This window comes from Thunnus albacares, chromosome 23, assembly GCF_914725855.1.
Source record: "Thunnus albacares chromosome 23, fThuAlb1.1, whole genome shotgun sequence".
Taxonomy (NCBI): domain Eukaryota; kingdom Metazoa; phylum Chordata; class Actinopteri; order Scombriformes; family Scombridae; genus Thunnus; species Thunnus albacares.
Genome location: NC_058128.1, coordinates 2,238,765 through 2,251,002, shown reverse-complemented (window position 1 = coordinate 2,251,002; position 12,238 = coordinate 2,238,765).

Here is a 12,238-nt window from a genome sequence, read left to right as displayed (position 1 = left end):
ATCGCTGACAAAACAGATGGTGGCAGTCACGCCGCATTTCTTCAGAAGACGAAGAAGAAGAAACACAATGACAATAAGAACAATGGCGGACGGCTTCACGGCTTCATGTTGTTCTCTTTATTGTCAACTTTGACAGCTTGTTTAGAGTTAAACATATCTGTCACCTTTCTCTGCTAAAACTGTTGGAATCTGTTACAATAAACTAAATGTCAGGAGGCCGCCAGGTATACTGTTTCTTCTTCACTGATTTCTGTGGTTGACTCACTACTCCACTACATGTCAGAGGGAAATATTGTACTTTCTACTCCACTACATTTATTTGACAGCTTTAGTTACTTTTCAGATGAAGATTTGACACAATGGATAATATAACAAGCTTTTAAAATACAACACATTGTTAAAGATGAAACCAGTGGTTTCCAACCTTTTTGTCTTTTGACGTCTTACAAAAAGCAGTGTGTAGTCGGGGTCACATTTCACATGTCTATGAGTTGTTAACAGCTCCACCAAATAGTGATTTTTCCCTCTAAACTTCTCACATGCTTTCATTTCAATAAATGTTCAAATGATCCAATATTTCAGCAAAAATCAAAGATTAGAGAAAAAGTCCAAAAACTGAAAACAGATTTGTGTATCAGAACTTTGTTTTTTCTTCTTTCCTCTCCCATTAATCATCTCACCACCCCTCAGATTTATCTGCTGACCCTTTGGAGGGGCCCGACCCCTAGGTTGGGAACCACTGGACTCAACTAGCTAACTGTATATAAAGTAGTCATAGAGACCAGAAAATATTAACATTTGAGAAGCTGGATCATTCTTTTTAGACATTTTTTTCTTATAGAATGATGAATTTAATAGTTGACAACTAATCAATTAATTGACTAATCATTGCAGCTCTATGAAGTCATCTACAATAAATGAGAACATATGGTGTCTCTTGAAGATATTTGCTTACATGTCACTTTAACATTTTGACTTAAACACAACACTTTAGTCCAGTCGTTCAGTGTGAAGGAACCACTTGTTAGAAATGATCAACTTTCATAAATTACAGTGGTTTTTGGAAATATTCTTGATATTTAGGAAGTTTCATAAGATTTTTTGATGATTTTGTCTTTAAAATGGTTTTGGGAAATATGGTCTCATTCTGTTACTCTTACTGCATGTGATGTAGAATTAATACAATTATCTAAAGGTTGCATATTCACCCACATAGACATAAAAAATGTTCCCAGACACTTTTCAAGATATGTTGTCATGTTATCAAGCAGCATTTCTCTCATTTCATGCTAATTACTTACATGTCTGTCTTGATTCTGGATAAATATTCACCTGGCATTACCTTAAAATAGCAATGCAAATGACACATTTTCACATTACAGCTGGTGATAAGCATGATGGACTGTTCAAGGGTCATCTTAACGAGTGGAGTGTAGCATCCCAAATCCCCTCTCAGCTGCTCTAATCTAGTGTGAGAAGACATATAGTCCTTCATGTTTTCCTCCAAGGCATTCTGGGAGATGGAAGTAGTGAAAGAAAGTTCAAGTTATTTCAGTATAACTGAGTTCTTTTGGTTGTCAAATGTAATTTCTGCCTCATTATCCTTCCAAAATATTAAGTAGTCGGCCTTTTAAGGTTGATACATTATGAAATCATAAAGCATCTATTTTACTCACTATGATAACTATTAATGATACTAGTGTTTTATTTTTCCAGTTACCAAACAACAATATACCAACAATATGTTTGAACCATAGACTGTATAAAAATATGGACGTAGTTACCGTGACATCACCTGTTGGTTTCTGAAGAACAGTTTTGAAGCTCAAAGTGAGCCGCTCCGGCCGTCGCCATCTTGGCAACACGTGACTCTGCCTAACTCCCAGCCAATCAAAAATGGGCACTCAGAGCAGCTATGTCCTTCATTATGCATAACTTTATGGCTATTCACCCCCCGTACAGTTGTCATGAAAGGGGAAATTAGCTACAGAGACCAAAACCGTTTTTTGTACCAGGCTGTAAACATGTTTATTTCTGCTGTAAAGTTGGTGCATTTTAATATGGGGGTCTATGGGGATTGACTCGCTTTTGGAGCCTCAAGTGGTCATTCAAGGAACTGCAGTTTTTGGCTTCATTTTACAGCCCCGGAGGTTGCCGCTTGGTTTGAACCAACCAGCAGCTGTCACATCTTGAAGCTGAAGTATTTTGCCACCGACAGCCGCAAGATGCTCCAACTGGCACTCAAAAAGCCTCAACTTCTCTCTAGAAATACTGAGTTAATCATTGTTTTCAATGAGTCATTCTGGTTGCAAGCTATAAATTCAGACCCTCTAATAAGTGAGCTGGTGGTCATTTTGGAAATCATTGCTCCATTAATAAGATTTGAAGACTTATAGTAGCTTTGATGTCTGCTGTGTTGGGCGTTGATTGACAGCTGTGATTGACAGTTGGCTCACCTGCTGCACACACTGAGTCAGACTGTTGTGGCAATATTTCACTAAGTTTAACGTTACTTGGTTATGTTTCAGTCTGAGGTAGCGGGGCGTGTTTCCAATGAAACCTCGCTACGTCCATACAGTCTGTGGTTTAAACATGACAAGTGTAGAAATAAAAAATAACTGACCGTTAGCAAGATATTAGCAAGCTTGTTAGCTTGGAGAGCTTTATTTTCCCTCTTCAATAAATTTTATTGACTGAAATGGTGAAAAAAAAATACAAGGAGGAAGTAAACAGAACAGCAGAGAGAAAACAGACAGAAGCTGAGGCAGCTTTTGTGACTGGCTAGTGCTAGTTAGCAGTTAGCTTCCCAACTACAGCAGCTCACCAACCAACAGTGCAACAAGCCTCTGGCCTCATTTATTTCACGTGGATGAACAAATGTCACTTTATGTTTTGACCGCTGTTTAATATGACTACTCGCCTACAAAAAGCTCGCCTTATATGGATATTTTAGGGGCGCCGATGATGCTAATGATGAAATCTCACGTTCACCTCCTCATGAACATGTGGCATTTATCAGGCTGAAACAAGTGATTTACTTCAAGTTTTGCAGTAAAATTAAGAGCAGATTGGGATAAAAAGGCCCAATTTATGTTCAAAAACTGTCTTCAGACAAAATAGAAGTAATATTGTTACCACCTAGCTGGAATCAGAATAACAGACAACATAATTTTAAAGCACAACATCACGATACATGAGAAGATGACAGTTTAAACGTGTGAATAAGACATCCAGAGTGCTGGGAGTACAGTCGTCCTTGTATGGTAGACAATGAACAGGTGCACTGAAAGAGCCTCGTAAAAGCAGGCACATGGAAAAAGTTAGCTGGTGACTGTAGAGCAGACATGTGGAGATCACATGCTGAGACTGCTGGTGATAAACTGCTAATGACAGACAGACTCAACTTCATCCACCAGTGTGCCAACGAAACACTTCCATGTTCTACTTTTCTGTGGTGTGTCAATAAAATAGTGGTGACCAGAGGGGTTATCAGAAAATAGCTGCTGCAGCTGGAAACACTGAGACTAAACCATATATACATACATAAATAATAATAAATGTGCCGTAAAACCAAAACTAGGAGCTAAAAGAGGCTCAAAAGCTTTCATAGAAGTCACAACATGACCACCACATGACGTCTCAGTGCTAATACTGTACTTCCTTCTCCTCTTACAGAGCTCGTACAGTGCAGCCAGCACACTCAAGAAAGTACAGATGTGAATATTTTATAACCCAATATGATCCATGAAGGGAACAGGACACCAGGCTGTCCACTGAGCAGAGGTCCACCTCTGACATGGTTTCCTGGGTCAAAGGGTCTTTGTTGTTGTAAGTGCAGAATGCTTAAAACCTGAGAGAAGGTATCTGCCGATCCTTACAAAGTCTTAGATATTAACCTGTTTATTGAAGGTTATTTTACTCTAAATGATGCTTTTCTTTACACAATCACTTTTTTAGCTACGCTAGCAGCGAAGCTCTGGGGATACTGTCAGTCCGCCACTTTGGAAATATCTCAACAACTATTGGATGGATTGCAATGAAATTTGGTTCACACATTTGTACTCCCCAAAGGATGAATCATTCTAAGTTTGGTGATTCTCAGACTTTTAATAAATTATCCATCATCAGGTCAAACTTTTATTCTGTTCAATACTTTGGTTTAAACTAATTACCAGCCTCAGCTGTACTTAGTTTAGCGCTAATAAGCTAAACTAAGCTGGTGTACATGGTAAACATTACACCTGCTCAACATCATCATGTTAGCATTGTCATTGTGAGCATGTTAGTATTTAGCTCAAAGCACCGCTGTGCCTACGTACAGCCTCACAGAGCTGCTAACATGGCCAAAGACTTTTATCTTTGATGTCCGAAAACGTCGGGCACACATGACAACCAAGCCAATTATGAATCTGATTTGATGAATCTGATTTGGGTGTGGAGACTGGTGGGGGCCAGTTGTAGCGGGTCTGTTCCGGTCTGGGTCCATTTGTGTTGATAAAATCATAAAGTGTGTGATGCGTCTTCAGATTCAGTCACTGCCAGTCGTTCTCATAAAGAGTTTTTTAAACATGTCTGATATTTGCGACCGATGGCGTCATTTGCGTCACCTGAGGGAGACGTACCGATAAATAAACAAAAGAAGAAGAAAGGTTTGTGGTGTGAGAGCCCTGGAAGAAAAGCTGATTGAGCTGTAAAGAGAACGAATTTCTCTACAACATCAAATCAAAGAACCTGAAGTTAGTTTTGTTTAACAAACTTCACCCACCTCCACTAACAGTCCACATTACCCACATCTCTCCATCCAGGATCCCACACCAACTCTCAGCCTTTTTCTTTCTTTTTAGTCTTTTCGGAACAAACTGCTCTCTTATCTGCTGACCCTTTGGAGGGGCCCGACCCCTAGGTTGGGAACCAGTGGACTAAACTAGCTAACTGTATATAAAGTAGTGTAAACTAGCTCCACCTCCAGCAGCTACAACAGTAACATGCTGCTCTAACACTGATGCTTCACTATTAATAATCTAATGATGTCATATATAATAATATATCAGTCAGAGGGACCAAACCACTACTTTTACTGCAATACTTTAACTACATCAAGCTCATAATACTTATGTACTTTTACTGCAATACTTTAACTACATCAAGCTCATAATACTTATGTACTTTTACTGCAATACTTTAACTACATCAAGCTCATAATACTTATGTACTTTTACTGCAATACTTTAACTACATCAAGCTCATAATACTTATGTACTTTTACTGCAATACTTTAACTACATCAAGCTCATAATACTTATGTACTTTTACTGCAATACTTTAACTACATCAAGCTCATAATACTTATGTACTTTTACTGCAATACTTTAACTACATCAAGCTCATAATACTTATGTACTTTTACTGCAATACTTTAACTACATCAAGCTCATAATACTTGTGTACTTTTACTGCAATACTTTAACTACATCAAGCTCATAATACTTGTGTACTTTTACTGCAATACTTTAACTACATCAAGCTCATAATACTTATCTACTTGTACTGTGGTAGGACTTTTCATGCAGGACTTTTACTTGTAACGGAGTATTTGTACATTGCTGTATAGTTTACTTTTACTTAAGTAAAGGATCTGAATACTTCTTCTGCCACTAAAAATGTGCATTACTACCTCCAGTATATGATAAAAAGAGTGACTCTATTAAACAGAAGAATTGATGCTGGTTCTGGTCTCCTGTCGCTGCCTGTCCTTCACGCTGTGAGTCCATATGGACGCTTGGCGCTCAGAGCTCTGTGTCAGCAGACGGAGGGAGAGCTGAAACCCAATGAGCCAACTGTTTGTTCTCTGCTGTGTACGGCTGTCTGGCGTTTTGTGTTGAAGCAAGAGGCCCGGCCCGACTCACCTCCTCTCTCCCTGAATAGATTGATGCCAGCTCAGGTAAGAGCTGGAACGCTCCAGTGGAAAATGAAACTCGAGGAGACAGCCGGACTATTATGTTAGCCATGTCTACATGAGAGAGAGAGAGAGAGAGAGAGACGGAGCATGTGGGTGGATGTGAGTGGGTGTTTGCAGCTTGTGCCAACGGTGCACCCACGCTGTGTATCAGAGAGCTCTCCAAGGTCAGTGATTTTCAGTGGATTCGGCTGTGTGTTCGAGTTAAGAGCACACTCTGAGGCCCTGCAAAGGATTTATTATATTCTGGTCAAAAGTTCACTTTCATAACACTGGAAAGCAACAAATAACTTAAATTAGTGCACATAAATGATTGGCTCATTAACTCATATTGTGTGGCTAAGCATTGTTCAAACCCAAAGTTTCCAAATATTCTGAAATAGGCTGCGACTACTGATTATTTTTATTTTTATTATCAGTTTATCTGCCGTTTATGTTCTTCATAAATCCTGAATTTCACTGTGTGGGATCAATATGGTTTATCTTAATCAATTGATTATTTTGTCTATAAAATGTCAGAAAATAGTGAAAAATGCTCCGTTATACTTTCTTAGAGCCCATGGCGACATATTCAAATGTCTTGTTTTGTCTGATTATGAGTCCAAAACACCAAGATATTCAGTTTGCTATCATGTATGACACAGAAAAGCTTCAAAACCTTAAATCTGAGAAGCTGCAACCAGCAGATATTTGACATTTCTGCTTTAAAAAATAACTAAAACAATTATTCGATTATCAAAATTGTTAATTTTCTGTCAATCGACTGATCGATTAATCGACTAGTGATTGCAGCTCTACTGATGTTTAGCAGGTACACTGTTTACCATGTTCACCATCTTAGTTTAGCGTATTGCAGTAGCTTGCTAACATTTGCTATTAAACACAAAGTAATGAAGCTGATTATCAAAATGAACACCAAGTATATACGACTGAGTTTTGGTGAAATCTGAATAAAATGAAGCAGAAAACATCCAGAATATTTCCCCTCACTGTTCACTGACACACTTGGCCAGGATACCACACAGCAGACCTCCGCTTTCTTTTTTTGCTGTTTTTTTTTTTTTTTTTTAAATAATCGTTTTCCCAAATATAGCCAGAGGTGCAGAAACTGTGCATATTTACAGTGTTTCAGGTTTCAGTGAGATCAGCCTGCTGGCAGATTTCCACTTCAACAATAGAGAGACTGAACAGCTCTCAATAATTGAGCAGAGCTCGACCCTGCAGCTCAGCACTCTGCTCCAGTGGACGTTACGCAACCAGCGTGTGACTCCATCCAGCCATCCATATATGCATGCATCGATCCATATATCCATCCATCCATCCATCCATCCATCCTGGAAGGTTTGCGTCCTCCCATACATGATAAATCCACATAAACCAGATTTACTCAGATTTTTTCAGATGTTTTCCACTTGTAAACAAACGTAGTCCTGCCTCTTTAGTTACTGACATTACACCTGTCAATCTTTTCATTCTCACATCACACACATACAGTTTATAATGATTACAGATTCATTTTCTTTCAAAGAAAATGGACAGAAGTAAACAAAACGAACTTCTCTCTTGCTGACGACAGCTGATTTAGTCGTTGCTGCTAGCACATTTGATCAGCTAGCAGGAAGCTAATTAACACTTAAACATTGTGAGTTGGCTGAAACCACAACGTTTTCAAAGAGAAATGGAACATCAGAAGAGGATAAAAACATTAAAATGGACATAAAATAAAAACAGTACTAGTATATGAATATACAGGTACAATAGATATAAAGTAAAATCAACACAAAATACAATATCGTTCTATTTACTTCCCCCTGACTTAAAATAAAGCTCTCCGTTAGCTTAGCTCTGTCGCACAGTTTATTCACAATACGTATCTGTACCATCGACTCGTCTGCCAAACCATTGCTCTTCGTGGAATAGTTTTTACTCCAGCAGAGGAGGTTAATAAACACCGCCAGTAAGCTACGATAGCTTCGTCGTCTTTTCGTCCCCTCAAAGGTCAGCATTGTCAAAATAGCGCAAATTTGTGATTCTACGCAAACCCCCAAGAAGAACGCCAGGCTGTGAAGACAATTTTACAAAGTGGCCAAATGGTGTAATTACAGCTTCCAGGTCTGTCGTGTGATGCACACTGGCCCAAAATGATTTTTTCCCACAAACAAACATTGGAAAAGGAGCGGCTGTAAAACGATGAATAAATATTTTTGAGCATCACAAACCCCACAAAATGACTCGTTTTATTAGAGTTTGATCCGTCCGGTCCAATAACATTTTGAAAGTCTAGAAGAGCCACATGATTAAATGTTTTTATCCTCATTTAAGTAAGTGGAGAGCCAACCGTAAGTTAGCGGATATCTGTGGTGAGCATGCTGTATGAGCCTAAAAATCAGGAAGCGTGAGCAACATCCGGGTCATTTTTTTACGTTTCTTGGCAACTTTCATAGTGATGAACGAGGCGGCGTCTTTGAGTCCGGTATCCAGTTCACCTCAATACATCCATGTGTCAAAGTCACCAAAATCAACCTCGATGTGAAGATTTTCTCAGATTTACGACGACCACACGAACAAATCCACTGATCACAGCGATTCACCGACTGAAATGTTGGTGTCACCAGGCGTTAACACACTGTTAGAAGAGAGGTTTAGTGAACTATCAACTGGCTTGAACACACTTGTCCACTGACACTGCAAGAAATTCTGAGCCTCTGACTACATTAAACTTGGAGCCTTGAAACTGAAAATACTTGTAACACTCGGTCCGTTCCAGGTCTCCTAAAGATGTTGCCTGGTTTGAAATCATTTTTTTCCAGACAGTGTTGACTCCATACTGGATGTTTTATTCCTCTCTAACTCTTTCTCCCATCTTCATCTCTCCTCTTTCCTCAAATAGCAAAGTTCTCAGTATTTGATTGTCTACCTCCTCCTCTACCCCGTTTCCTTCTGTTTCTCTTTGTCTCTGTTGGGTTTTTTCTCCTCTGGATCTCCCTCAGCGTCCACCCACACTAACCTAACATGCACTCTGCCCCAGGCTCCCTCTCTCTGTCTCCATATATACAGAAACAGCTCTTCTCATTTTCAACACACACTAACATTTACTGTATGCTGCAGTGGTCTCTGGCTTCAGTATGATTCATGCAAGAACAGAAAAAAATAAAACAGCTTCTTGTAGGAAGTGAAGGACTTAGTGTCAGGATTTACATCGAGTGGAGACGTGGAGCTCCGCAGACATGGAGTCTGTTAAAGGAGCAGTCCAACATTTATGGGAAATATGTTTGAGAAGATGGATATCAGTCTCTATGTATCTGGGACATTTCTGTTTGTTCCACACAGATCTGATGTTTTTTGTCTCTTCAGAGGAAACTTGAGTGACGTTTAAATTCATCATTGTTTCGTCATCATTTATTCGTTAAGTCTGTTTACGTGGCATTTTGTCACCTTTTGCTTTTATCAATACGCCAACTTTTACACCTCAGCCAAGCTTAGAAACTTTTTTGTGATAATTGGAGATCTCTGATGTTGTTGTTTTTTTAAAGTTCAAATTGAAAATGTGAATAGTTGTACTCATGATTGGCTCTTTTAGACTTTTTAGCATAAAAATACCCAGACAACATTTAGCAGATTGTCTGTTTACAGTTTCACTTTGCAACTCAGCGTATCTTATTTACAACATCCATTAAAACATCACAATCGCTGCTATTGTGTAACTCAGTGTAAAAAAACAAAAAACATCTCAAACTTTTATCCTTAATCTGTCTAATTTGCCCAAAAATCTCAGTTCTTTATATATGGTGTAAATGCTAACAAAAGGACAAAAGATGTTGTATGTTATATAAATTTATCATGTTTTAGATGACACCTCTGAGGTCACACTGTGGCTGTTTGCAGTATATGACAGCTCAGAGTGTGGAGCAGAGTATGTGTTGCGGTGGTTGTGTAGAGCAGCAGGGTATCTGTGTTGTGGTGGTTGTGTAGAGCAGCAGAGTATCTGTGTTGTGGTGGTTGTGTAGAGCAGCAGGGTATCTGTGTTGTGGTGGTTGTGTAGAGCAGCAGGGTATCTGTGTTGTTGTGGTTGTGTAGAGCAGCAGGGTATCTGTGTTGTTGTGGTTGTGTAGAGCAGCAGGGTATCTGTGTTGTTGTGGTTGTGTAGAGCAGCAGAGTATCTGTGTTGCGGTGGTTGTGTAGAGCAGCAGAGTATCTGTGTGGTGGTGGTTGTGTAGAGCAGCAGAGTATCTGTGTTGCGGTGGTTGTGTAGAGCAGCAGGGTATCTGTGTTGTGGTGGTTGTGTAGAGCAGCAGGGTATCTGTGTTGTTGTGGTTGTGTAGAGCAGCAGGGTATCTGTGTTGTTGTGGTTGTGTAGAGCAGCAGAGTATCTGTGTTGCGGTGGTTGTGTAGAGCAGCAGAGTATCTGTGTGGTGGTGGTTGTGTAGAGCAGCAGAGTATCTGTGTTGCGGTGGTTGTGTAGAGCAGCAGGGTATCTGTGTTGTGGTGGTTGTGTAGAGCAGCAGAGTATCTGTGTTGTGGTGGTTGTGTAGAGCAGCAGAGTATCTGTGTTGTGGTGGTTGTGTAGAGCAGCAGGGTGCGTTCATGGAGCTGTAACAGACGCTGCTGAGCTGAGAGTCGTATTCTTAGCTCAGTAAGAATAGCTCCTCTGTGACTCAGACGGTTCTCTGCAGCCCACAGAGTGAAGTGACAGCTACACATGAGGAGAGTATAGAGTCCATACTGCAGCACAGAGCAAACACACACACACACACCTAAACATGTGTGTGTGTGTTTCAGCATTAAGGTCACCAGCGTTGCAGCAGGACTCAGTGACTCACACAGTGTGTCCTCAAGCCCAAATATATTCCATCTGTCCTTTCCACTTCCTTTTCTTTACATCCTTAACGCAGCTCCTGTTCTACTATCTCTCCTTTCCTTCTGTCTTTTACTTTTCTTTTACTGTTAAACAATAATGATGTTTTATGATGTGACAGCGCTGTGGTTCAGGTCTGGTTAGGTTTAGGGAAAGATCACAGTTTGGGAAAGATTAAAGTTGCAACTTTCCTTAAAGTTAGGCCACCTCTGTCACCATGGCAACAATAATAACCACGGGGTTAAGGTTAGGGGATTATCCCAACTCGTGGCTGGAAACAGGAAACGAAACGTTAAAGCCTCCACATATATATATATACGTCATCTGACCTGCACCACTGCTCCCAGTCACAATTAAAACAGCCGCTAGATGGCAGCTGTCATTCAAACGTCTCCATGGCTACGTTCAGACTCCTTTTTTTGCTTATATGTGACTCAGATGTTTGTTTGTTTTTTTCTTTTTCGTAACAATGTGAACGATGGGCCACTTTCATGTCCTACATCAGATACACGCCTGATTTTTTTTTGCAGTGCGACCTCAGTCTGAATTATCGGATTTCATGCGACTTACGTCACTCTAGATCGACATTCGTCACAATTCACACATTCGCTGGTTTCCGCCGCACATCAACTCATAATGAAACACTGAATTCATACATGTAATGTGAACAGCGACTGACGTTATGACCTGTTGTGTCATCCCACACGTCATCCATCACTTAAACCAGTAACTGAATATTATTCTGTACCTGACACCTCTTGAATTATTTCAAATCATTTACAATCATTTATTCTTTGCTTTTTATTATGAAGTTGCTTTTAATATGTTGTATTTAAATGTGACGTATGATGTGATACCTGATGTCTACTGTTGTGCATCAAAGGTGAACAATAAAGTTGTTTTGATTCTGCTTCTTTTTCATTTCCTTCCCTTTATTCCTCCTTCTTTTCCTTTCATTTATTTTCTTTCCTTTATGGTTTTTGTTTCCTGACACTCGTTCTGGATTTTATCCTCTTTTCCTCTTTAACTCGCCTCTACTTTTCTTTCTTCATTCCTTCCTCTCCTATTATTACTTTCTTTCTCTTTCTCCTCCCCTGATTTTCTTTCCTCTTTCTTCTTAACTCTTCTTATAGTTTTCCTTTCCTTCTTCTTCTTCTTCTGTCCCGTCCCTTTTCCTTTTTAACACACATCTGATCTTAAACAGGTTTCTGTGGTCAGTCAGAGTCGTGTTGATGTGTGTTATTGTCCTGCAGGGTCATCGTGTTCTGACTAACTGTCGACAGTCTGAGCTGCTTCACATGCCGGACTATTTTAGAGAGGTCACATCTACACGTGCTGCTGTACTCCAACATTTGTTGTTCCTGGAGTTTGACTTTGTTTGTCTTGGTCCTCTGTTGTCCTGACGTGTTACAGTAATCATATCAATT